Genomic DNA, 24,315 nt, shown 5'->3' with positions numbered 1-24,315 from the left:
AGTCCCATCAACATCTTATTTCTGCTTATACAGGAGGGATTGTCTTAGCAACTACTCTCTTAACCAAAAAACAAAGGACAATTATAAAAGATATACTAAATAGAGAAGAATATGTCAGTCACAATCTCTTTTTCGAAGACTCCAGGGAAAAAGAACTCTGCCCTAAGAGTTTTCTATCACTGATAGATTTTTTTTGTTTTATTTTATATATTTAAGGATATGGAATGCATCATGAATTTGCGTGTCATCCTTGCGCAGGGGCCATGCCAATCTTCTCTGTATTGTTCAATTTTAGTATATGTGCTGCTGAAGCGAGCACCATTGATAGAATTTCTGAATTTGAGGGAGTGATGTTAAGGACCCTAAGTTAAGATAGGTAATAATGAAAAAAGAAGAAATGATAAGCATAGTAAAAATGGAAAGCTTTCTTTTACAATAATAGTTATATGAATGTTAATTGAATTTCAAACCACTAACAGTGAATGTGTTGTAATTTACTGGTTCACATAGTTTTTCATGTACTGTGATCTCAATAAATATCTGTTGAAGAAACTAAAAAAAAAAAAAGAGAAAGATTTTTTTTTTTAAGATTTATTTATTTATTCATACAAGCACTGGGTACAGTCAGAAGCACGGGAGGGTGAAAGAATTCACCAGAGCCAGAGAGGAGAGCAGAACAGGCAGAGTGACGAAGTATACTGCTGAGGGGAGCAGCAGGCGGCAGGAGAGGTCTGCGCGCCATGTGGGACCCTTGCCCCATGGCCAGGGATCGAACCGGCACTGCTGAGGCTGCGCGCAGCTTTGCAGCCCAGCACTCAACCGCTGCACCACCAGGGGAGGCCCGAGAAAGATTTTTTTTAAAAGATTTATTTATTTATTTATTTATTTATTTATTTATTTATTTATTTATTTATTTATTTATACAAGCACTGGGTACAGTCAGAAGCGCAGGAGAGTAAGAGAATTCACCAGAGACAGAGCGGGGAACAGAACAGGCAGACTGATGAAATACACTGCTGAGGGGAACAATGGGTGAGGCAGGAGAGGTCTGCGTGCCATGTGGACCCTCGCCAGTGGCTGGGGTCGAACCAGCGCAGCAGAGGCTGCAGGCAGCTTCGAAGCCCAGCGCTCAACCACTGCGCCACCGAGGGAGGCCTGAGAAAAATTATTTTTTTAAGATTTATTTATTTATGCATACAAGAGCTGGGGTACAGGCCAGAGGTGTGTGTGTGGGTGGGTGAGAGGATTCACCAGAGACAAAGCAGGGAGCAGAACAGGCAGAAGGACTGAAATACACTGCTGAGGGGAGCAGCAGGCAAGACAGGAGAGGTCCGCTTCACCATGTGGGTAGCTCCCTGGCTGGCTGGAGATCGAACTCCTGCTACAGAGGCTGTGGATTGCTACATAGTGTGGTGCTTAACCCCTTGTGCCACCAGGGAGGCCCAAGATAGAGAATTTTTTAAACCTACTCTCGTAATTAGTTTCTACTTCTTCCCACCTAGTGGTATTGACTACTAATTAAATTTCCAACTTTTTGTGTTTTTTTTTTTTTTTTTTTTGCTATACAGTTCCAAGCCCAGGAAAACTTTTTATTTTAATTTATATTAAATCATCCTGAGATAATATTGGTTTACAACACTATATATGATTTAGGGCCACAGATTCACACCTCTTCAGATGCATGTCACCACACCACACTTACCACCAAAGCACCTATGATCCTCCACCAGAGTCCACTGTGCTCCTCTCCTCTTTCTTCCCTACCCAACTTCCTCTGGCTGTCCCTCTGATAGTCTCAATTCTACAGTCAGATTTCTGGAGTTTGTTTTGGCTTAGTTTTGTCTGTTCCTTTGTTTAGTCTCTTTATATTACATATATGAGTAAAGTCATTTGGTATTTGTCTTTCTCCTTCCGAGTTATTTTTCTTAGCATAATCACCTCCAGTTCCATCCGTGTTGTCACAAGTGGTAAGAGTTCATTTTTTTTTTTTTTTTTAGCTCTGGTAGTATTCCATTCTGTATATAGACCACATCTATATAATCTGCTCATCTATCATTGGACATTGAGGTTCCTTCCATAATTTGGCTTTTGTAAATAGGGCTGCAGTGAACATAGGAGTGCATATATCCCTTCCTGTTAGTGTTGTTGGTTTGTTTGTTTGTTTCATTCTTAAGGTATGAAAAAAATACCAAGGAGTAGGATTGCTGAATCATATGTTAGATCCATTTTTATTATTTTAAGAAATCTCCACACTATTTCCAGAAATCCTTTTATCACTGTCAAACCAGTATGCTGGTCACCCTAATTGCAGTGGCTTCTGAACCTACTTAGGAATAAGCTACTCATGTAGGCTTTGAATAACAACAGTAATTTAAGTGTAACTGCTGAAAGCCAACCACCGAAATGCTGTATGTGGATAGCTCTATAGATACACTTTAAGGGAAGTAGTAAACTTTCTGTTAATACTTGTTTTTTGTATACTTCCCTTGTAAGAAAAGAAATCTGAAGTTAACACTAGTTAGGTATTTTACTCAAAATCACACTGATAGTAATAGTAATTGCTCGTGAGGATTTGAGCCCACACAATTTGATTCCAATTCCATTTATTCAGCTCTAAACCATTCTACTTGTCTGATGCAATGACCCTTTTGGAGAAAAGCAGTTACAGGAAATTACTCACATCTTTAGTACCATAAAGTGTTACTTTTAACCTTGTCTTCCAGGTTAAAGCTAACTCATCAGTGCTGAGGGCTTAAGTCAGAGGCCAGTGGTCTAGAAGGAGATTGATGTGGGAGTTCTCTGTAAGGATTTCCTGTTTTCTTTCTTCCCTATCTGTCCTTTGTGCCTATGGTAAACTGACTGTATCATTCTTTGCGTTATATAAGAGCTCATTTATAGGAACAGAATAGAATCAGCATGATTTACTCCTCTAATAGCATCCGCAGCTCCCATCACTCCCTCCCTAACAAGCCCAAATGAACATTCCACACTAACTGTGGTTTTGATTATTCTATTTGTGTTTAGTCCCACTGACCCACATAGTGCTCTAGCAGTATCCACATCATATGGTTCATTATGTAATTGAATTTAGTGTTCATGATACTTGGAGCCAGGAAAACAACATTCCATGTGGTGAGCCAAATGAAGCTATTCTTCTAGTATGAAGTGGGGAAGTTGAAAAGCCTGAAGACAGGACTTTCTAATTTTGATTAAGAGAGATTATTTGCTCCTTGGGGACATGGCCTTGGGCCAGAAATCATTGTTGTGAAACATTTGAAAGGATGAAGACACTTGGATGAAGAATTCTACAGTGTTCCCAATGAGTGCCTGCATACCACTATTCAGAGAGTGTGATTGGCTCCAGGAGAGAAAAAATATAATCCCTAAGCCCAGGGAGATGCATAAGCATGTGCAATGTCGCACGAACTGGCACTTGGAGTTCTGTGCTCTTTACACCAGAGCATGTCAGGACCATTCCAGAAATGTGGTAGTTGGTAACATCAGAGGGGGTGTAGGGTGTATTTTTAGTTTGAGTTGGTGGGTCTCTAAGGGAACTAGGCAAGCAGTTTACATAAATGCTAAGTAATAGGACCTTTTCTGTAAATAGAACATCACTGTAATGGTATTTAGTTTGTTCAAACAGGGTCTATGTTGAAATTACATTAAAGCAAGATAGGTTCCTTCCACTATACTAAGAGTCATAAATCTAAAGTAAGAGTCCCTATAGTGGAGACAAATTAATATATTGCCATAAAATTGGATAAACATAAGTTCTTTTGAGGAGTACGATAAACAAATGTGAAATTGAAAAATATTTTGAATCATCTGAAAGTAGATAGAACAGGGTTTTAAGGTCTAAATCAAATGAACAATTAAATTGCTAGTGGTGATGTTATGAAAGGAAAGTCTGTAAGAATGATGGGAAATCAGGTGACTGAACATCATATACAGTGTTGTAGAAGCAGTCATAATGAAACACAGTGCAAATACACCAAGGAAACCATCTTTTTATAAGAATAGTAAATTGCACTTTGCTGTACAAAGAAAAACATAATATAAATCCCCTTGTTAAACGCCTTTAAACTAATAAACAGGATGTGTGGTTCATAGTACTGTGAAAGCCGGCAAGTGTCCAGTGAAAATAGCAGAGAGGAAACACTGCCCACATAAAGTGAAATACAAGGACTTGGCTTGTTGGAAGTAATGTGTTATTCATTTTTAATTTAACCTGTAATCCCCAATATTGGACATTTGATGTCATCATACCAGTGACATTTGAAACAAGGCAAATGACATGCTAAAAAAATGTGAACCGTATTTAAAAAATATATAAAACCCCAATAATGCACTGAGAGATAATTTCTCCACATGGGAGAAACTGGGGTGATAGGTTGGATGCAGTAACAGATACATTAAACATCAGCCACAGAAATTTTTACACTGAAGTCACTCTACTTTGAAACCATGTATATTAAAATTGTTTACTTTTTAAGAAGAAACCCTTCCAGAGAATAAAATGGGCAGCTGGGGAAAATCTCTAAATATAGTAAATTTTAAAAAAACCTTCCATCTAAATATTTAGATCATCGAGGGAAATGAGGTTATACTTATTTTTAATTATTTATAAAATGATTTCAAACTCGTATTTCATTTGAATGTCTAGATAAAGACAAATTCTTTCAGTATTTTTGGCTTTCTAAATTAAGAAACAATGCATACTTTCTTTTTAACTCACTGTATCTTCATGGTAAGGAGACACTTAATGAAGGAACTTTTTTAGTTCTAATTTGTGAGATGACGCAATAAGCAGCAACAATACATGGCAGTTTAGCAAACCATTTTGTCTACTTACTGAATTGTCAACTAACTGATCAGAAACCTCCTCACAATAAAACTACATAGGCTAATTTAAAATAAATACTTGGTGACATTTCCCTTGTGGCAAGCAGATATACTTTTTAAAATTAGTATTTTCATTTAGACATATTGATTTGCTCTTCTCCATATTTCTGACCATGGAGGAAATAAGATAGAATGAGGTAGAAGAAAATAGGTCAGGCTGACTGGGCTCAGATTCTTGTTCCCCCAGTTTTCATCTAGATCTTTCAGAAATTTCATAACTTCTGTACCTTTTTTCTTCATGTGTAAAATGGAAGTAATGCTCTTTTGAGCTTTCACATTTGTGGTGGTTTGTTGTGCTGGTCAATGAGGAGAGCTGTGAGATCTGCCCATCCTGAACTCTAGTAATGAACAAGGGACAACTGTCCATGTCATTATATCTAAGCATTTCAGCCCTGTGGGCCTTTTCTACTTCCTATAAGCTTCTCAACTTGTCCAGCTTTCCTACTATCATTCTGCTATCTTTGACTCTAGGTCAGGGTACAGGCAATAGGTGAGGCCAAAGGAGATATTCATCAAAGAAATATATATTGGACTCCTTCTTGCCATGTTCAGTGCTGAAAACATAGAAAAGGCAAAAACAGATATAGCTACTACCCTCACAGTGCTTATAGTCTAGTGGAGAAAAGACACCTTAAGAAAACAAAGAATCATATAAGCATAGCAACAAGAAAAAACAAATATTGATAGAAAACTTATTACTCTTTGGGACATAGCTGCTATTATTTAGGAAATTCTCTTGATGATTTTTTTCATTGTGTCCCTAGGACATGGCAAGAATAAACTAGATAGACCCAAGATACAGATCATTTGCTTGACATATTGAAGTTTGAAACTTTTTAATTTTCTGAGGCAGGCTATTAAACAGCAGCTTTGGGTCCCAAGAAAGAAAAGGAGATAGAATAAAAGAGATAGCAAACAACATGGTGAGATGCTGGGAAATACACAGAAGGATACTTGGCTACTTAGAAATTTTTTTTTAATTTTTTAAAAGAATTCTTTATTTATTTATACAAGCACTGAGTACAGTCAGAAGCACGGGAGGGTGAGAGAATTCACCAGAGCCAGAGCGGGGAACAGAACAGGCAGACTGACGAAATACACTCCTGAGGGGAGCAGCAGGCGCAGCAGGAGAGGTCTGTCGTGCCATGTGAGACCCTCTCTGGGGGTCAGGGATCGAACTGGCGCTGCAGAGGCTGCAGGCAGCTTTGCAGACCAGCACTCAACTGCTACGGCACCAGGGGAGGCCCTACTTAGAAATTTTAGAGCATATTATACACAGTAATAAAAAATTATCTTACTATGAAAACTTGACGCTCATTTTTTCAAATCATGGCTGATTTGAACATGATTCAAATCATGTTGACTATCTTGCTATAATCAGTTTTGGTTAAATATTTCAACTTCTTTTTTTCTATCCTAATGCATAAGACATGTTCATCCCAAATTGGTAGTCAGTTACTATGCTAGATATGGTTGAAATATGTGTGAGACAGTGTGTTTCTTCAAGTTGGTACTCTCATTGGTCCAGTATTCATTTGGATTTGATGGCACTGTAGGGGAAGACAGAAAATTTCCCTCATCTCTCTTTATCCTTGGGCTGGACAATCACATTAACATCAATCAGATAAATAGATGAACATAAAAAATTTAATTACATATATATGAAGTGTCAACATCAATGCAAATTCTAAAGTAAATGGGTCAAAATGAGGGTATAGATTCTGAACTAAAGAATAGAATAGGGGCTTGGGAGTACAAGGAGATAGGAAGAGGACTCACATGACTAGAAGATAGTGACTCATAGGGCAAAACCCATATGCTTGGTAATGTTTGCCTTGCCACATAGATAGGTTTCCCCAATAGGAAGGTTATTTCTACGGCTAAAACTAAATCTGGGTAATAACTCTAAATTTTCATTCTTCTAGGTAGTTAAAGGAATGGTAAAGTTTCTCTGGAGTCTGCAGGTCCTTGATTGACCTCAGCTCAAAATAATCCAGAAGCCAAAATGACACATCTTGGGAAGATTTCTTTAAGACATATTAGGGAAGCCTTTGCTTTGGCACCTTTTCTTTGGGCAATTAAACTTCGATTATTGAGAACTAGTCTCCCTTTTTCATTAAGTGTATACTTCTCTCTGCTTTTAATTAAATGATGATTTTGTTTGCCTCTGTGAGAGCCTCTCTTTTGTTACTGTAAATGATTGTCCCTCTCCAACTATCTTTTGGTCTGTCTCAAAATTCTTTTAATAATTTTTAATTGAGTTAACATTCATTTATGACATTATGTAAGTTTTTTTTAAAGATTTATTTATTTATACAAACACTGGGTACAGTCAGAAGCTCAGGAGGGTGAGAGAATTCACCAGAGCCAGAGTGGGGAACAGAACAGGCAGACCTACGAAATACACTCCTGAGGGGAGCAGCAGGCACAGCAGGAGAGGTCTGCATGCCATGTGGGACCCTCCCGGTGGCCAGGGATCGAACTGGCGCTGCAGAGGCTGCAGGCAGCTTTGCAGCCCAGTGCTCAACCACTGTGCCACCAGGGGAGGCCCCATTATGTAAGTTTTCGGGATACATTATTATAAATTGACATCTGTATAGACCACACTATGTCTGCAACCAAAAGGCTAGTTCCCATCCTTCACCACCCAATTAACCCCTTTTACCTATTTTATCCATCCCACTAACCCCCTTCCCTTCTAAAATGCTATTCAGATAATAAAAATAAATAAATAAAAAGTCTGATTTAAGAAGAGGAAGTAAGATTTGTCTGTCATCAAGGTGGCATTTTCTACACATACATATATTTACAATGTATCTCTAGGGAGAGGAAAATTGAATTAGACCATTCCAAAATTTATGAACATTTTAAACATCCTCCCCTCACTATTGCTGTCTCCTTATCGACCAGTTCTTACATGGATGGTATCATGGTAAAATTCAAAGAATGTAAACTTTGTAATTATTACAAATTTTAAAAAAATCCATAAAATCACATTATTCATTATAATTAAAAAAAGCATTGATGCTGTTTGTCAAACCCCACAAAGTCACCTTTGATATTATATAACCTATATTTTATATTCAACCATCTCATTGAGATTTGGAGAATATAACTATCAATTTTATGTAATATTAAATGTTCACACTAAATTCTATGTATAGCTATCTTGTGACCCCTACAAGATGAAATGATGTGTAGTCCCAAATGACTGTAGTTACAGATATAATAAGTGCTATGGATGAATAATATGGGATGCTTTAAAATCATACAACAGAAGAAACTTTTCTATAATGCACTTTCAGGAAACATTTCTCTGAAGAAATAAATTTTAAACAGGGACTTTAAAATGGCCTTTACTATTAAGAATTAAGGGCCTCCCTAGTGGCATAGGGGTTAAATTTTAAAAACATGAGTGATTTAAATAGAAACAATTTAGATGAGAAATATCTTGGTGACTTGTTAGATGGTAGTTTTCACAGGACAGTAGTGGATATGTAAAGAAGTTGAAGGATTTGAGGTATGGTAGAAAGGTTAAAGATGTAATTTGAAGGTAAAATCATCAGATTTTGGTAACTAGAAAGTGAGAGGAAAGGAAGTATGAAGGACAATGCTCAGATTTCTAGTAAGAACAATCAGATGAGTCATCAAAAGTGAAAGGGAAAACTGAAATTTCATTTTATTTTTTTAAAGATTGATTTATTTATTTATTTTTTTTACTTATTTATTTATTTGTTTGTTTTGTTTATACATGCACTGGGTACAGTCAGAAGCGCGGGAGGGTGAGAGAATTCACCAGAGCCAGAGCGGGGAGCAGAGCAGGCAGAAGGACCGAAGTACACTGCTGAGGGGAGCAGCGGGCTGCAGGAGAGGTCTGCGCGCCATGTGGGACCCTCCTCCAGTGGCCGGGGAGCAGCCGGGGATCGAACCGGCGCTACAGAGGCTGCGGGCAGCTTCGCAACCCAGCGCTCAACCGCTGCGCCACCGGGGAGGCCCCTAAAGATTGATTTATTTATGCATACAAGAGTTGGGTACAGGCCAGAGATGTGGGGGGAGGAGGTGAGAGGATTCACCAGAGATAGAGTGGGGAGCAGAACAGGCAGACTGACTGAAATACATTGCTGAGGGGAGCAGCAGGCGAGTCAGGAGAGGTGTGCTGCGCCATGTGGGTTGCTCCCTGGCTGGCTGGGGGATCGAACTTGTACTGCAGAGGCTGTGGACAGCTTCATAGGTTGTGTCTTAACCCCTTGTGCCATCAGGGAGGCCCTCCAAAACTGAAATTTTAGATACAAGGATACACTGTTAAATTTTTTGCTGTCCCATAGTTATGTGAACTAAAGTCCTTAATCATCTGTTTCACTTTATATAAATTTACAAAATCTCAGAGTGAAACCACAGTATCTTTACTGACACCTGTCGTTAGTTAGATTCTCTGTTTGTGAATAACAGAAACCATTGAAAGTAATTTATTCAAATAAAAAAGAGTTTTATTTTAAGGATTTACTTAAAGTGAGAAAAATTATTTTTCTCAGTTACTGCGCCAGGCCTGTGGGATGCTCAGGAAGCCTGCTCATGGTCAGAGGAGGACTCGTTCCCAGAAAACGTTTTACAAGAGGAAGATCATTCAGAGACCCATTGCTGCTTTTTCAATAAAGTATTCAAACTGTACAAACCTGGGGAACGTTTGTGGGCCCAACTCGACTGACTACACGACTCACATGTAGATTGTAACTACAAGGGGGCTTAATTACAAGGGGTCTATTAGGGAGATTAAAAAAAGGAAATAGTTTTTAGGCTGCAAATGACCATGTATCCTGCTGCAGATAGTGTCTGCAGTATCCTTTTGTCCAAACTAAAAGCTGCTTTTGAAAGATGGTGTTGTCCATTCTATGAGAGCCTGAGGCTTGTGACACACCAGCAACTGGTGGATCTGCACCCAACTCATGGAGGCAACTGGTGGTTAATAACAGGTAGTGCTGCTGAGGCAGCACCACAGCAGCCAACAGCAGCATTTTGGGGCCTGGGGTGGGCAGTACCTGAGGCAGCAGCAACAGGAGACAACTCTAGAGGTGGCACAGTCGCAGGCTATGGTGCCAGTCAGCAGGTAACGTCAAGGATCAGGCGGTGACAGGCAGCTCTTAGCGGCTCCCGGCACAGGCCAGTAGCAGGCAGCTTTGATGTATCAGTCAGCAGCCAAGGGCACCAGTCATGTCAGAGGCAGCAGCACTAGAGAAACAGGAGCAAAAATCTTCCTAGACAAGAGTCTGATGAGAGTTGGAGGTCTGAAGTGAAAGTCTTCCCAGGTAAGAGTGTCTGAATCCGACTGCTGGCCCAACTTTTATGGCTTTCAGGATGTACAGGTCTCAAACCTGATTGGTGTGTTTTTAAACTGGTGTGGGTTTCAAATCCTGTGCCAAGGCTGGCTGTCTCCTGCAGCGAGCCAGGCATGCTGTGCTGGGCCACCGAGCCAGCAGCTGCAGAGCTCCTGTTACGATATTGTGACTATGATTATTATTAGCCCTCTTTTAGCAATTAACAAGACTTAGACTCAGCTGTTATTTCTGATTGTATTTCCTTCTGTATATCTTTTCTCCTCCATTCCCTATCCAACTTTGAGTTCCTTTGCTTCCTGCCTTTCTGAGTTCCCAATTCTGATTCCTGAGAGGGACATTTGTGATAGCTGTTGAGAGGTGCTCTAATGCTAAGCTTGGCTCCCTCAGAACCTGCCTTAGGTTGGTTTCCTTTCGGTCATATGCCCTCCCTGACCCAGTGATTCCTATCTCAGGGTTGGGTATGTAGTCAGAACACTACCACTTCTCTGTAAGGAATTTTATAATGTGCTTCCTTTGGCTGGGGCTGTGGAGGTGGCAGTTTCTCAAAAAAAAAAAAAATAAAAAGTGTAAGAAAGACAGGCACCATGAGGATAGAAGATTCTGCTTCAGAATCTTTTAATTTTATGCATTTTCTCTTAAATTGTATTTTTAAAGTTATTCCCCCCCCCCTCTGAGGAATGAATAAGTATATCCAGGCTGACTAGGAAGAAACTCTCCTTCAAAACTGAAATAGAAAAGGATAGTTCATTTAAGATTTGGATGTGAATGGGGATGCAAACAAATGCACCTCTCAAGGTGGGGGACACAGAAGTGCCACTATGAGGAGTATTATTGAAGGCTAATCTCACTAGGGACCCCTTTCATACCTACAGTCACCTTAATTTATCATCACATTTCAGGAAATTTAAAAAAAATGGAATAGCAGCTATTTCCTGCCTCTCTCTCTTGCTTTGAAAAGCATGAGGTGTCCTGGTGAGCTCAGCATACTCAAATGATGACGACAAAACTTCTTTCTAACAGCTAATAATTCCAATAAAGTGACTTGTGTAAAAGACTGCAGTTATTATAAATGGGTTGGAAGGCACACATTTCAAAAATGTTTCTCTCGCGCCCCACCCCCCTTTTTTCTTCCTTTCTTCAAAGTCCATGTTTTTTGGACATCCTAAGCTCTTTGCATGTAAATCTGTGTGGGTGGATGTGATGAGAAGCAGTTGAATAAACTTCCCTTTGCACAGCTAAAGCTCTTGTAGAGGCTAACAGAGGGCAGGAGCCGAATAAGTGATCCAGACTGAATAAGAGAACCCTGAATGCCAATTTTAATTCTCTGGGTGTCTTTTCCCCAAAATACAAAGGAAGTATTTTCTTGATTAAAAAAAGACAAAGAAAGCCTGATTACGATACCCCCCTCCCAGGAATTGTGCTCTTCTGCATGTCGTAACCTATGTGTGTAATCATTAACTGTAGAGTTCTTCTTTTGCCACTTATAGTAACATGGGAAGCACTTAAGATACTTTGGGGAGTCTAAATCATAGTATTTAGAATCTCATCAGTTGGTTATATGGTTCTGTATCTGTTTTTCAATCACTGTATTAGTGTGTGTGTGTGTGTGTTTGGGAATATATTTCATGTCCTAGAACATGGTTAATTCAATTCCTGCTTTTTTTTTTAAAGATTTATTTATTTATTTATACAAGCACTGGGTACAGTCAGAAGCATGGGAGGGTGAGAGAATTCACCAGAGCCAGAGCGGGGAGCAGAGCAGGCAGAAGGACAAAGGTACACTGCTGAGGGGAGCAGCGGGCGGCAGGAGAGGTCTGCGCACCATGTGGGACCCTCCTCTGGTGGCCAGGGAGCAGCCAGAAATCGAACCAGCACTGCAGAGGCTGTGGGCAGCTTCGCAACCCAGCGCTCAACCGCTGCGCCACCGGGGAGGCCCTCAATTCCTGCTTTTCAATTATAAATTTTCTAAATAAACAGACAGACAAAATGAGAAAGAACTGGACAGATAGGACTCAAGTTATAAATGCAAATCAGCAAATTGGTTTTATTTCATAAAAATCCAAGACTTGAAAATAACCTGACCTCTCAAAATGGTGGAATTTAGTAAAACTTCTATGAAGAATTAGAAAGATTATTTGGTGTATTTCTATTCATTATGAAAATTTTTGCTATAATTCTTAGACATAGAAGATGTTGAAAACATGTTCAACCTTTCCTCGTTACTGCTTTCTCTCCATTCTCTATGTCTTATGCTGGCAGATATTTTCCAAAAATACTTTTTCATCACCACCAATTTTACTATCTTAATATATGTTGGTATCTATCCACTTAAAATGGAATGAAGTTGATTACACATAATTTTAACACATACATGATGTTTCTTTACTTACTACTCTTCTCACCCATCTATACATGAGTCCTTTAAAATGAATGCTGAAACTTTGAAGACAAATGATAAAAATAAATGCACACCATACTAGTTTTTCTGGTATGTTCAGATACCAGATTTGTACCATTATTAATGCAAATATAATAGAGATAAAAATAATTTTCTGTATTATAGGAAATTGGTCCTATACCTTTATTTTATCATTATTATATCTTAATGATATATAAGTATATTTTTAAATAGAAATTTTCAATATTTAAGTTGTCTTCAGTAGAAAAACCTAGAGAGATTCTTGTGGCTCAAATAACATTGAGAATCCCAGATGGAATGGTTTCATGGATTAAACATCTGCCTCATATTGGGAAAGTATTTGATTTAGATTCTGATGTTATTAGAATTACATTTTGGTGTATTTTTAAAATTTCCATTGCAGGTTACATCTTAATATTTTTAAGATAATTATATCTAAACAATCTTATTTTAACTGTAAAATTACGAAAATCAGTGAGTAAACAATTTCAATTGTTTATAGCATTAAAGTAGCTCCTTGTTAGTCTTTCTTGATAAGTCCCCTTGCTCCTAAGTACTTATCTATAAAATAGGTGACCTGTACAATGATTCTGATATTCTCTTCCTACTTATTATTTCTGTTTTGAAATCACTTAATGACATTCATTGTATAATATCATAAAGTGTGAAATTAACATCTCTACTATCTATCGTTAACCAGGTTTTTTTTTTTTTTAAAGATTTATTTATTTATTATTCATACAAGCACTAGGTAGTCAGAAGTGCGGGAGGGTAAGAGAATTCACCAGAGCCAAGTGGGGAACAGAACTGGCAGACTGACGAAATACACTGCTGAGGGGGGCAGCGGGCGTGGCAGGAGAGGTCTGTCGCGCCATGTGGGACCCTCTCTGGTGGCTGGGGATCGAACTGGCACTGCAGAGGCTGCAGGCAGCTTCGCAGCCCAGTGCTCAACTGCTGCACCACCAGGGGAGGCCCTTCGACCAGATTTTTTAGCCCTAGCACACCTCCTTTCATAAAACATCAATAAAATCTTTATTATGTGGGATAGGCCAAAGCAACACTTACGAGAAGGCCAGGTATAGATAAAAGATTTGCCATGTTTGCTCTTACTGGCTTTCTGGGCAGTATGGTTTGCTTTGGCGTCCAGCATCTTTCTCCTCTTTATCTGGAAGAAGCAACCCTTACCTCCATGTAAACGCGGCAGAGCTGCCCATCACAATCCTCTCCCTACAGATCTTCCCCTTGTCCTCATCTGGGTGAGGGCTGAGAGCTTCTTAAAGGGGGAGTGGTTATTACCATCACCAAACCTGGAATACTGGGCAGGAACAAATTGGGAGGGGGCTGGGGGACAGAGTTGTCACTTCTCTGCATCTCCTCCCAACTCTATCTCCTGCTGTAGTTCCTGACTCCCTGCCTTTGTCACACTCACTAACTTGGGACCAATAATTAACTTTCGGACAAGTCTCCATAGTTCTGCAAGAGACAATCTTTGGCCTGTGTAAAATCAGAGCAATGAGAGCATATGGCACTGCTGAAACAGGCCTTTCTGCTGGAAGATATTAATGTGGGATGGTTGAGTAAGGTCAACATGTACCCAGTATACTCCTCCCACCCAGACCAGGGCAAGATACAGGACCCAGGCTGGACTAACTGGGAATGCCATGCCCATGTCCCAGGTGATGTGCTTAAAAGCAGATGTTAAGAATCCTCCCTAAGATTTGTTTCATGGATATGGATACCAAAGGATGAGTCTTTTCCTGTGTCATTGAAACTTTTAAGAATAACATAAGCGGGAGATGTATGTGACCTTATTTATTTTATTTTGGTGGTTGTTCTGCCTAAGCAGGAAATAATGATAGATATATGACCTGATAATGGAGAGCCTACATACCAAAGTAACCAGCTTGCCATTAACTCTAGTGTTGATGGAAAACTACTTAATGGCTTTAAATAGGGAAGAGATGTATCCAGCTTAGTAGTTGATGCATGTCACTCTGTCCACTCTGTTGCAAAAATGCCTATATTAACCATGAGTGGTTTTAATAATAGCACAGAATGTGAAAGTTAGTTAACACAAAGTAATAGACAAGAAAGAGCTACTAATGGTATGCTTGTAAGAAGTGAGTTATGTGATACATCAAAAATCAACTCAAAATGGATTAAAGAACTAGACATAAGACCTGAAACCATAAAATACATAGAAGGAAATATAGGCGAAACACTACGGGACTTGCACATCAAAGACATCTTTACAGACACATCACCCAAAGCAGTGATAGTGAAGGCAAAGATAAACAGCTGGGACTACATCAAATTAAAGAGCTTCTGCACAGCAAAAGAGACAATAACAAAAACAAAGAGAAACCCCACCAACTGGGAGAACATTTTTGCACCCAACACTAATGATAAAGGACTGATCACAAAAATCTGAAAAGAGCTGATGAGACTCAGCAACAACAAAGAAAATAATCCAGTCAAAAAATGGGCAGAAGAGCTAAAAAGAAACTTCTCTGAAGAGGAAATGCAAATGGCCTACAGACATATGAAAAAATGTTCAACATCACTTGTAATCAGGGAAATGCAAATCAAAACTACCATGAGATACCATCTTACACCAGTGAGAATGGCACATAATAAAAAAACCAGCAACAACAAATGTTGGCGAGGGTGTGGAGAAAAAGGAACTCTTCTGCACTGTTGGTGGGAGTGCAAACTGGTCCAACCACTGTGGAGAGCTGTGTGGAGATTTCTGGACCTACTAAACATAGAGCTTCCATATGATCCAGCAATTCCACTCCTAGGTATTTACCCAAAGGACACAGAAACATCAATTCCAAAGAACACCTGCACCCCTATGTTTATAGCAGCACTATTTACAATAGCTAAGCTTTGGAAACAGCCCAAATGCCCAAAAATAGATGACTGGATCAAGAAGATGTGGTACATATATACCATGGAATATTACTCAGCATTCAAAAAAGATAAACACATGCAATTTGCAGCAACATGGATGGCGTTGGAAGGGATCATGCTCAGCGAAATAAGCCAAAAAGAAAAAGAAAAATACCGGATGGTCTCACTCATAGCAGGAATCTAGAAAACTTAAATAAGGGACCAGGAAAATGAACATAAGAAAGTGAAAATCAAAATCAACAAAAAACTATGAACCAGAGACACTTTTTGGGGGGTGGGGGCGGGAGGGGAGGGATTGGGGTCAGAATGGGGGGTTTGCAATTGTATGGGGGAATATAAAAATAAAATTTATTATTTAAATAAAAAAAAAGTGAGTTCTGTGATACATTTTGAACCAAAAAGTTTATTCCAGGTTCTACTGATTACTGACAGTGTATTGTGAGTAAATTACCTATATGTTTATAGATACTTTATAGATATATAGATCTATTTATCTATACAGCCTAAAAATAAGGCATTCTCAATGTCACCACTATTAATATTTTTATTGTTTTTTTAATGTATTTTATTTTATATAATTCTTACATCAATATTAATATATTTTATTTTATATAATTCTTACATCATTATTAATTTTTTTAAAGACAAATGTTTTAGAGTGTCACCATCTTTTCAACTAATGAAAAATTCTCATCTCTGAGAGAATAATCAGTAAACAGAAACTAGCTTGAGACATTGTTTGCGTCCCTAGGTTTGCTGTGCTTAAAGTTAGTATATACCTGAATTTTTACTTCATTAACAAAAGAAAAGACGATTTCTGTGAAAACATAGTTTGAAATGTGTTTCTGTAAATATGTAAAAACCATGTTCTGTTTGCCACATGTAAGGAAAATCACATCAAATCCTGTTCCCAGATTCATATTTGTATGTTGATTTTACTTGCTGATTAAGCAGTAATTGGAATGATTGTTATAAACACAGTTGATTTATATACTCAGTTTAATGCTTTTAACATTGTAGATATCTAAACTTAATTGACTCAACTGCTAGGCAAGTCAAGCCATTGTTTAGAGATCCAACCAAATCTAGTTTTTAAGAAATGGTCAGCTGTTTTTTATTATTGTGTCTGAGAGTAGAGATGCTATTAATATTGGTGGTTTACTCCTTACAGAAAGATATTGTCCTTAAAAAATGCAATCCTAAGATTCTCTGGGCAATAATAGTGCAGATAGTGCCTGGAACAGCATATTATGATCTTAATTGGTAGATAGGCTAAAGGGAAAGGCTCTTGAAGGTGTAGAGCTAAGTAAGAAGAGAAAAAGCAAGCTGATTATTTGGGAGGTAGGTTTAATCATTCGCTAATGATATCTCCCATTTTTGTTCAGTGTTAACTTTCTCATTTCCTTTAGCTTTCATCTTTTTCCTTGAGTAGTTGTTAATAACTACTCCATCCTTTTATAAGAAAAGTGTCTTTGAAGGTTGGCTAACAAAGGTTTCAGTTTTTGTTTTAAGTACAACTTTCTCAAAAAACAAGAACGCCAAAAAATTTTGACCTCATTGAATATAAACTAGTGTTTTTCCTTCTTCCTCTGAGCACATTCAAGCCCATTCTATTTCTAATGTACCACTGGGGCAGAATGCATAATGACTAATGACCTGGCAGAGACCCAGCTGACATGTGAACAGTTGCGCCTTGGCTACAGCCAGTTAGCCTGGAGCGGACGCCAAGGTTTATTGTCTTTGCAGTTTCCTGGCCTCCACCAGTAAGAGGAGTCACGGCTTTCACCAGACTTCTTAGCTAGACTATTCATGAATTGCATATTTATTGGCATTCCATATCAAGAGGTATTACTCTACGTAAGTCAATGACCAGAGAAGACTCACTCATAATGCAACTGGGAGAGAGTCACATCATTTTATGGTTATAATATGCTGAGAAACAGAGTCCATGTGTCCCTCTGTTTGTCATTATATCCTTACATATAAACAGACACAGGAACAGGGAAAGGTATTTATAAACTTTGCTGTGTGTCCTAAAGTTACTGGTTTATAAGATGAGAATGCTGGGATAGCAGAGCTCTGACATCTGAAGAATCATCTTGTGTTGGAGCTTGTTCTGCTAACGTCTGCTCTTGGGCTTTTGAGATCATGTAACAAGAAATATTTCTAGGTAACTGTGGGGAAAATTCTTGTTCTGACCCATTTTGTCTTTAGTCACCATTGCATTGAAGAGGATTCTTGTTGTCTCACTAAATTCCTGAGCTAGACATTGGGGATAAAACTCCTCCTGGATATATAGGATGTTCTTTCCACTTCTTCCTGCTCTGATCTTCCAGGATCCAAGCTTCCCCATCTTCATTAGCAGCAGACTTAGGTTTAATTTCCCTGAAATTGTCTAGGGCCATCAGAGGGTAGGGACTAAAACAATTCACATTCAGACTTCACTTTTTAATATATAGGCTGTCTTATGAAATCTAGGAGTCCAGTAGAGAGTCACTTAGACTTCTATTATTCTTAGATTTGTCCCAAATGGCCATTTGGTATTACTGGTTAAGATTTCGAATGACTTACTGTGTAGCATGCACCACTTTCATCTGAAAGCAATTCAAATAATTCCTAGTTTGTTTTGTTTTGTTTTTTATAATTCCTAGTTTGTTATAACTGCACAGAAATCAAGATAATAGTAGGGAGAGAGAAGAGAGAAATAACTGCATATTCATTTACAACAGTGTGAACATTTTACATGAATAATTCCATGACAGGTTCTAAAATCTTACCTTGAACCCCCTAATCACTTCATATGAAATCTGGAAGCTATGTCCTGTGATTCTCTTGACTCATCCTCTGAAATGATGACATTGCTATAACAGACCTAAAACCCAAATCCCATGTTTGACAGCACAGATACCCACTTTGCCAATATTTCTAGATTGCTAAGCAGACTGTTTGGCTTATTGCAGAAAAAGAAAATTCCTAGGCTTCTTTTTCTAAACAGAGAGTTAATATAAGTATGCTTTCCCTACATGTTGATATTCATCATTGGTGTCCTATTCTTATTTTGTGTGTTTGTCAATTAAGAAAACAACTTCTTTGTGAGGATTCCCAAAATTTTTTTCTAATCTTTAAACTACCACAAAAATGAGAGTGCAATTCCTCTCATCCAAAAATGCAGCCAGTTTGGGTTTATGACAACCATAATAAAGTTCCTAGATGGAAATAGAAGGCATTTTTTTTCTCACTAGCCAAGGACAGTTCCTAATATGAGATCTATCCATTTATTCCATGGGAACCATTAAGTCTGTGTGTTAGAATGTAATGGCTATTTCTTTGGTTCCCTGCATCACAAAGTTTCTCCAGAGTCATGTTCCTCACTTATAATTGAGGAAATATTGATATTGTACAGATACATTTTTTTCACTCCATCAGAATATTGTTGGTGAGATATTTTGGATCTTATATTCTGTTGTTTTCTTTTTGGAAGGAATTTGATCAGTATTTCTCAAAATTAAGGATGCATATTATCCAACAATTCCACGTTAGGGAATTAAACTTGAAGAAATAATTCAATTGTGCAGAAGTGTCAGTGTGCTTTTAATGATAAAAATAAAGAAGTACTATAATTGTCCAACAAAAAATAATTTAAGTAAATTATATTATTGCTCTACTGTGGAGTAATATGTCATTCAAAAAAGAGAGCAAAAAATACAACAAAACAAAAATAAACAGACAACTATAAATCAAAAACATTCTGCAGGGGAATGGCACACAGGTGAATTGGTGGTGGAAGTTCTATGGGGACTACACCTGAGAAAAGATAGCAAACACTGTAAAAAATATGAACAATAATGTAAAATATATACAAATTAATTGATTAATAAAAAAGAGCTATAGACTTATAGATATTGTCATGAAAATATCCCCAAACTTATAACGAAAGAGGGAGTTTCAGAATAATACAGTTTATTTGATTTTATTAATAAAACATGAAAGATGTTTGTTTTTTAAGAATATCTATGTAAATGTGGAGAAAGAGGACTAGAAGGTAGAAGATTAATCACAAATGTTAACATTCTTATCTCCTAGAGAGGAGAATGGGATTGAAGTTGAGAAAATTGAGAGTTTAATTTTTTTCCAAATATTTCTATATTCTTGGAGTGATTTATAGCAAGTGTTACTTATATAACTTTACCATGCTGTGAATACATAGAAAAAATAAAAAGAAAGGAAACTGAGGACTCAGAGTATGGAAAGATACTTCAGTCACAAGGAGAAATGTATAACAAACCCTGGGGTTAGAAAATAAAGAACAAGCAAAAAAGGTGGAAAGTTGGTTTGTTAGACAAAGATAAAGTACCACTTTGAAGGTCAATGTGATTGATGGGAGATGAGGGGAATACTGAGTACCTCAGGCAATGAGCAGTGTCTTGGAAGGCAGGTTATAGAAAAATGGGGATTTTTTTTTTGTCTGTCAGTATTGAGAGAATAGTGATGAAGCCTCCAACTATAATTGTAAATTTGTCTGTAGCTCTTTTGGGTTCTATCTTGCATCTTTGTCTTTTTCCTTTCAGTTTGCTATCTTCCCGGTTCTTGGCATGAAATGTGATGTTTTATAGAAACTTGAATATTTTGGGCATTTTGCTGTGAGATGCTGAAACTTATCTAAACCATCTGTTTCAACTGTTTTTTTTTTTTTTTTTTTTTTTTCCTGACATGGGTTTAGTAAAGAAAGGGAGGAGGCACTGCCTGGTAAGAGGTGAAATCCAGGTTCCTATTCGCCTTATTTGACACCTGAAGTGATGGACTCCTCTTGGGCATTGGGCAGCAGGGGGTGTTACAACAGCCTATGAGGCTTCCACTAATATTTTCTTTGCTGGAAGGGTAGCTGTGCCTTGTGAGGCCACTCCTGCTACTGACCCCATGAGGTGCGACTGATTACCTTATGGTCTAGTAGGGGTAAAAGTACCAGCTTCCTATTCAGCCTTCTGGGATACCACCCTGGCACTCATGGGAAGGGAGTAGAGGATGGGACACCTTGTTACATCTTGGTGAGGGTGGAATTCTAAGTTCTCCATTCAGTCTTTGTTGGAGTGGGTAAGATGGAACCACAGTTGTTTTTTTCTTCCTGTAGTATTTGAGTGTGGTAGTGCAGTTTTTATTTAATATTCTTCCATCTTCTTAAGCTACTTATTTCTTGGTACTTTGTCTGGAGAGCTTTCCTTGGGCATTTTTTGTTTGCCCGTTGGTGTTTCTCGGTTGCCATCTCATCCAGCTTTCAGTCTGGGATAGATGAGGCTATTTTTATTTATTTATTTATTTTTTTTTGGTCCTAAGGAGTCTAGCTGTTTTGCTTTCCAACCCCCACCTCTCAGATTCTGCTTAGTGGTCTTTTATGTAATGTCCAGGATTTTAAGTTATACTTAGTAGGAAGAATAGGAAAATGTGGAGTTTTTCAAGGAATCTGGTTTCTATTAACGTCATCCTCGTGGAAAAGGGACGAGCTATGACCTGGCACACAGTAACCCTCTCCACCAGTTTCTTGCCACAGTTACTCCACCCTGGTGTGACTTAAAACAACCTGCTTAATCCTGAGTATCTTCTAGAAAGATACCATTCGTCATGCCAGACTCCTTGGTGGTTTTGTGCATTGGCCAAATACACTAAGAACAAATGTCTAGAGTTAGACCACCCAAGATATTTTCACTTCTGTGGTTAACTGTCTTTGAATTCAGGCTTCTTGGGGTGAAAAGGTTATTCACATACTGAACACATTAATACTTCCAGCTTTTTATGTTCTTACCACTACACTGATGCTGCAAACATTGGGTTCTCACTACATGCAGAGAGAAATTTGTACTCTAAAAGTAACATTTTAACTTTAACTAAATTGACCAATGTTGTTGATTTTCACCATGGTTCTGATTATTTTCACTGAATTTTATTTATTGGGGGGTAAATATAAAAAATTCTGGGTACCTGGTAGCCTGTTGGCTGACCTGTATATGAAAGCATAAGAAAGGAATTGACCAGAACTGTGGGTACATCAAGGTGGAAACGTTATTCTTTCTATAATTTACATTGATTTAGGAGAGTCTTTATGTAGCCCTTGTCCAACTTGGTTCCAGATGGATTATAATCCTATGAACTGGGAGCCAGGCATTATATAATTTACAGTCTGTTTTGGCTTGCTTTGATAAAGAAAATGTTGTCATCGTTCTTAAGAAAATACAGGCTGCATAGTATGATGCAATTGTTTATGGAGGCCATAAACTTTGTTTCAGTCCTTACCTTGAGAATCTCCCTTGCTATATATGGACACTGAGGTTCTATTCAAAATATCCTAAAGAGGACACAGTACCAATGCTGTTGGAATCTAGCAAAGCATTGTGTTTATTTGAAAGCAAAGCAATAGGTTCATCTTTCTGAAATTAAGTCAGCTTTAAGGAGAAAAATGGGAAATGCTATCTTGTTTTTGCCTTAGCTAGGCTATTTTTATTCTAATTCAGTTATCTTAAAATGTGTGCTTATTATTTTCATTAAATAACATGTGACCATAATTAAAGAACCAAGTATTATACACCTTGTAATAATGAAAGTACTCTATTTCAAGTCTCATTCCCAGAGAAGTCAATGATTTCAATGCTTTTTATTTGCATTTTCAGAATTAGAATCCTGAAATTTTTCTCAAAAATAGTTCAACAACAACAGGTAATCAGTGAGTTCTGTTCCCTCCCTCCCCACCCTAGGATATCCTTCCTTGAGTTCAAAACATTTTTTGTACTGGGACATTCCTTTCAGTTGTCCTGGCAAGTCTGTCCCTGCATCTGTACCCCTTGTCCCCTGAATCATAGGTTTCTCTTTCTTAGTTCACAACCTTTGTTTTAGTGGTCAACATACATGCACCATAAGCAAAAGATGCTAAATGGTACAGTTGTTGTTTATGTATTTTATTCTGCTGTGGAGTATCATTTCAGGTTGGAGATAATTTTCTCTCATAATTTGAAAGATATCACTCTATTGTGAGAACATAGTACTTGGTATAGAGTAGGCACTAAATAAATCATTGTTAAATGATTATTTTCTAACTCGTATTGTGCCTGTTGTTTTGAGAAGTCCAGTACCATATGCCTTTAACCTCCCTCAAATGTTACTCTCTTTTTCTGTCTGGAAACTTTTAGGAAGTCGCCTTTGCCTCCAGAGATCAGATATTTCATAGTAGTATGCATTGGTATAGATGTTTTTAAAAAATGTATTCTAATGGACATTAAGAGAGTCTTTTTATATATAGATGTAGGTCACTACATCTATTATGGACAATAATTATAACTTATTATTATTATTTGGTAATTTTCTTTTTACCATTTCCTTAGTCTCTTCCTATAATTTCTAGTAGTTGAACATTGAATTTATTGACTAGAATTTTTTATATTTTATTGTTTCTTGACATTTTTATCATTTGGAGTTACAGTTCTTTATTGCAATATCTTCCAATCATCTATATTTTTTATTTAAATTTTATTTTTATATTCCCCATACAATCATCTATATTTTAAAAATGCTTCAATCACTATTTAAAATACCAAGGGCTCTTTCTTGTTTTAGCTATTAGCTAGGTGGCTAATCACATGAATCTAAAATTCTGGGCAATATCTGAGTTGAGGAAATACATTTGAAAGGTGTTCTATAGGTGGAATTTAAAGTCCTGAGACTTGGTGAATTCACCAAAGGTGTGAACAGAGTTAGAGGAGATAAATCCATGGATGAAGACTAAGGCCTTTCAATTTTCAGATGACAGATTAATGTGGGAAAATCAAGAAAAGGAAGGGACCACTGAGGGGGATGAGAAGGGAATGCATAAGTAAGTGATGTCCTAGAATCAAGGTGAGACTGTGTTTTATGACAAAGAGTATGATTATCTCTGACAAATGCCACTCATAGGTTAATGAGATAGGATTTGAGCATTGACTATTGGATGTAGCAACCAGGAGGTTATTGGGACATTGGTGTTCTTGGAAACATGTCTTTTAAATACAGCAGTGGCTGGGCGGGCGGCGGTGGGGGGGCGTCTGACTGCAGAGTGATGAGTACTATAGCAGAGATGGTAGTCAACCCTTTAGGCCATAATGGAGAGCAGATATGGAGCTTTGAGGGCAGCAGAGGTATGTGGTGGTTACAGTTTTTCTGGAAGAATGGAGAAACAAATGCTTCCTAGATAATGGCAGTGCCCATCAAAAGCTATAGAAACACAGTGACTTCCAGGTATAAAGAGTTTTAAGAGCTGAGATAGAGCATAGGACTTAAGTAGTTTGAACTTTTCATTAAACGTACATGTCAAAAATAATTCCTACATTCATGATGTTTGCTGAATATGATGTTAATATAAAATGCAAGTGCCTCTGGATAGCTCCACTCAGGACGTGTTTCCCATTCAATTTAACTATTGTTCATCAGTTTTTAAATATTCTGACTTTTCATTCAGAACGTTTTCACACAGTTTCAGGCACTGAGAAGACTCTTCCTTAGTTGGTAATCTTGCTTTTCACAGAGGGTGGCTACTATGTCTGTGTGCCACCTATTCCTCAAGGACTAACATGCCTCACAGCACTTGCTTTAACCCTCCAGTCTTTGGCCCTGAGCTTTCAGCATCAATAACAGAAGTTCCTGCTTGCCTATCCAGATTGTGATAATTTTTGTCTTTTTCCCCCCTTTTCTTTTTTTTTCAAATGATTTCCTTTTATTTCAAGATTTATT

At 37.9% G+C, this 24,315-nt stretch overlaps 1 non-coding gene across 1 annotated transcript; it reads right to left on the bottom strand.

Annotated features, from left to right (window-relative positions):
• Nucleotides 1–213: 213 nt before the first annotated feature.
• Nucleotides 214–319, bottom strand: LOC119243910 (U6 spliceosomal RNA). The gene has a single exon (XR_005124894.1). It is a non-coding gene; the product is annotated as a U6 spliceosomal RNA (small nuclear RNA).
• Nucleotides 320–24,315: the final 23,996 nt, after the last annotated feature.

This window comes from Talpa occidentalis, unplaced genomic scaffold (assembly GCF_014898055.3).
Source record: "Talpa occidentalis isolate TD23 unplaced genomic scaffold, MPIMG_talOcc4v2.1 talOcc4.13, whole genome shotgun sequence".
NCBI classification, from domain to species: domain Eukaryota; kingdom Metazoa; phylum Chordata; class Mammalia; order Eulipotyphla; family Talpidae; genus Talpa; species Talpa occidentalis.
This window is presented reverse-complemented; position numbering and strand designations above follow the sequence as displayed.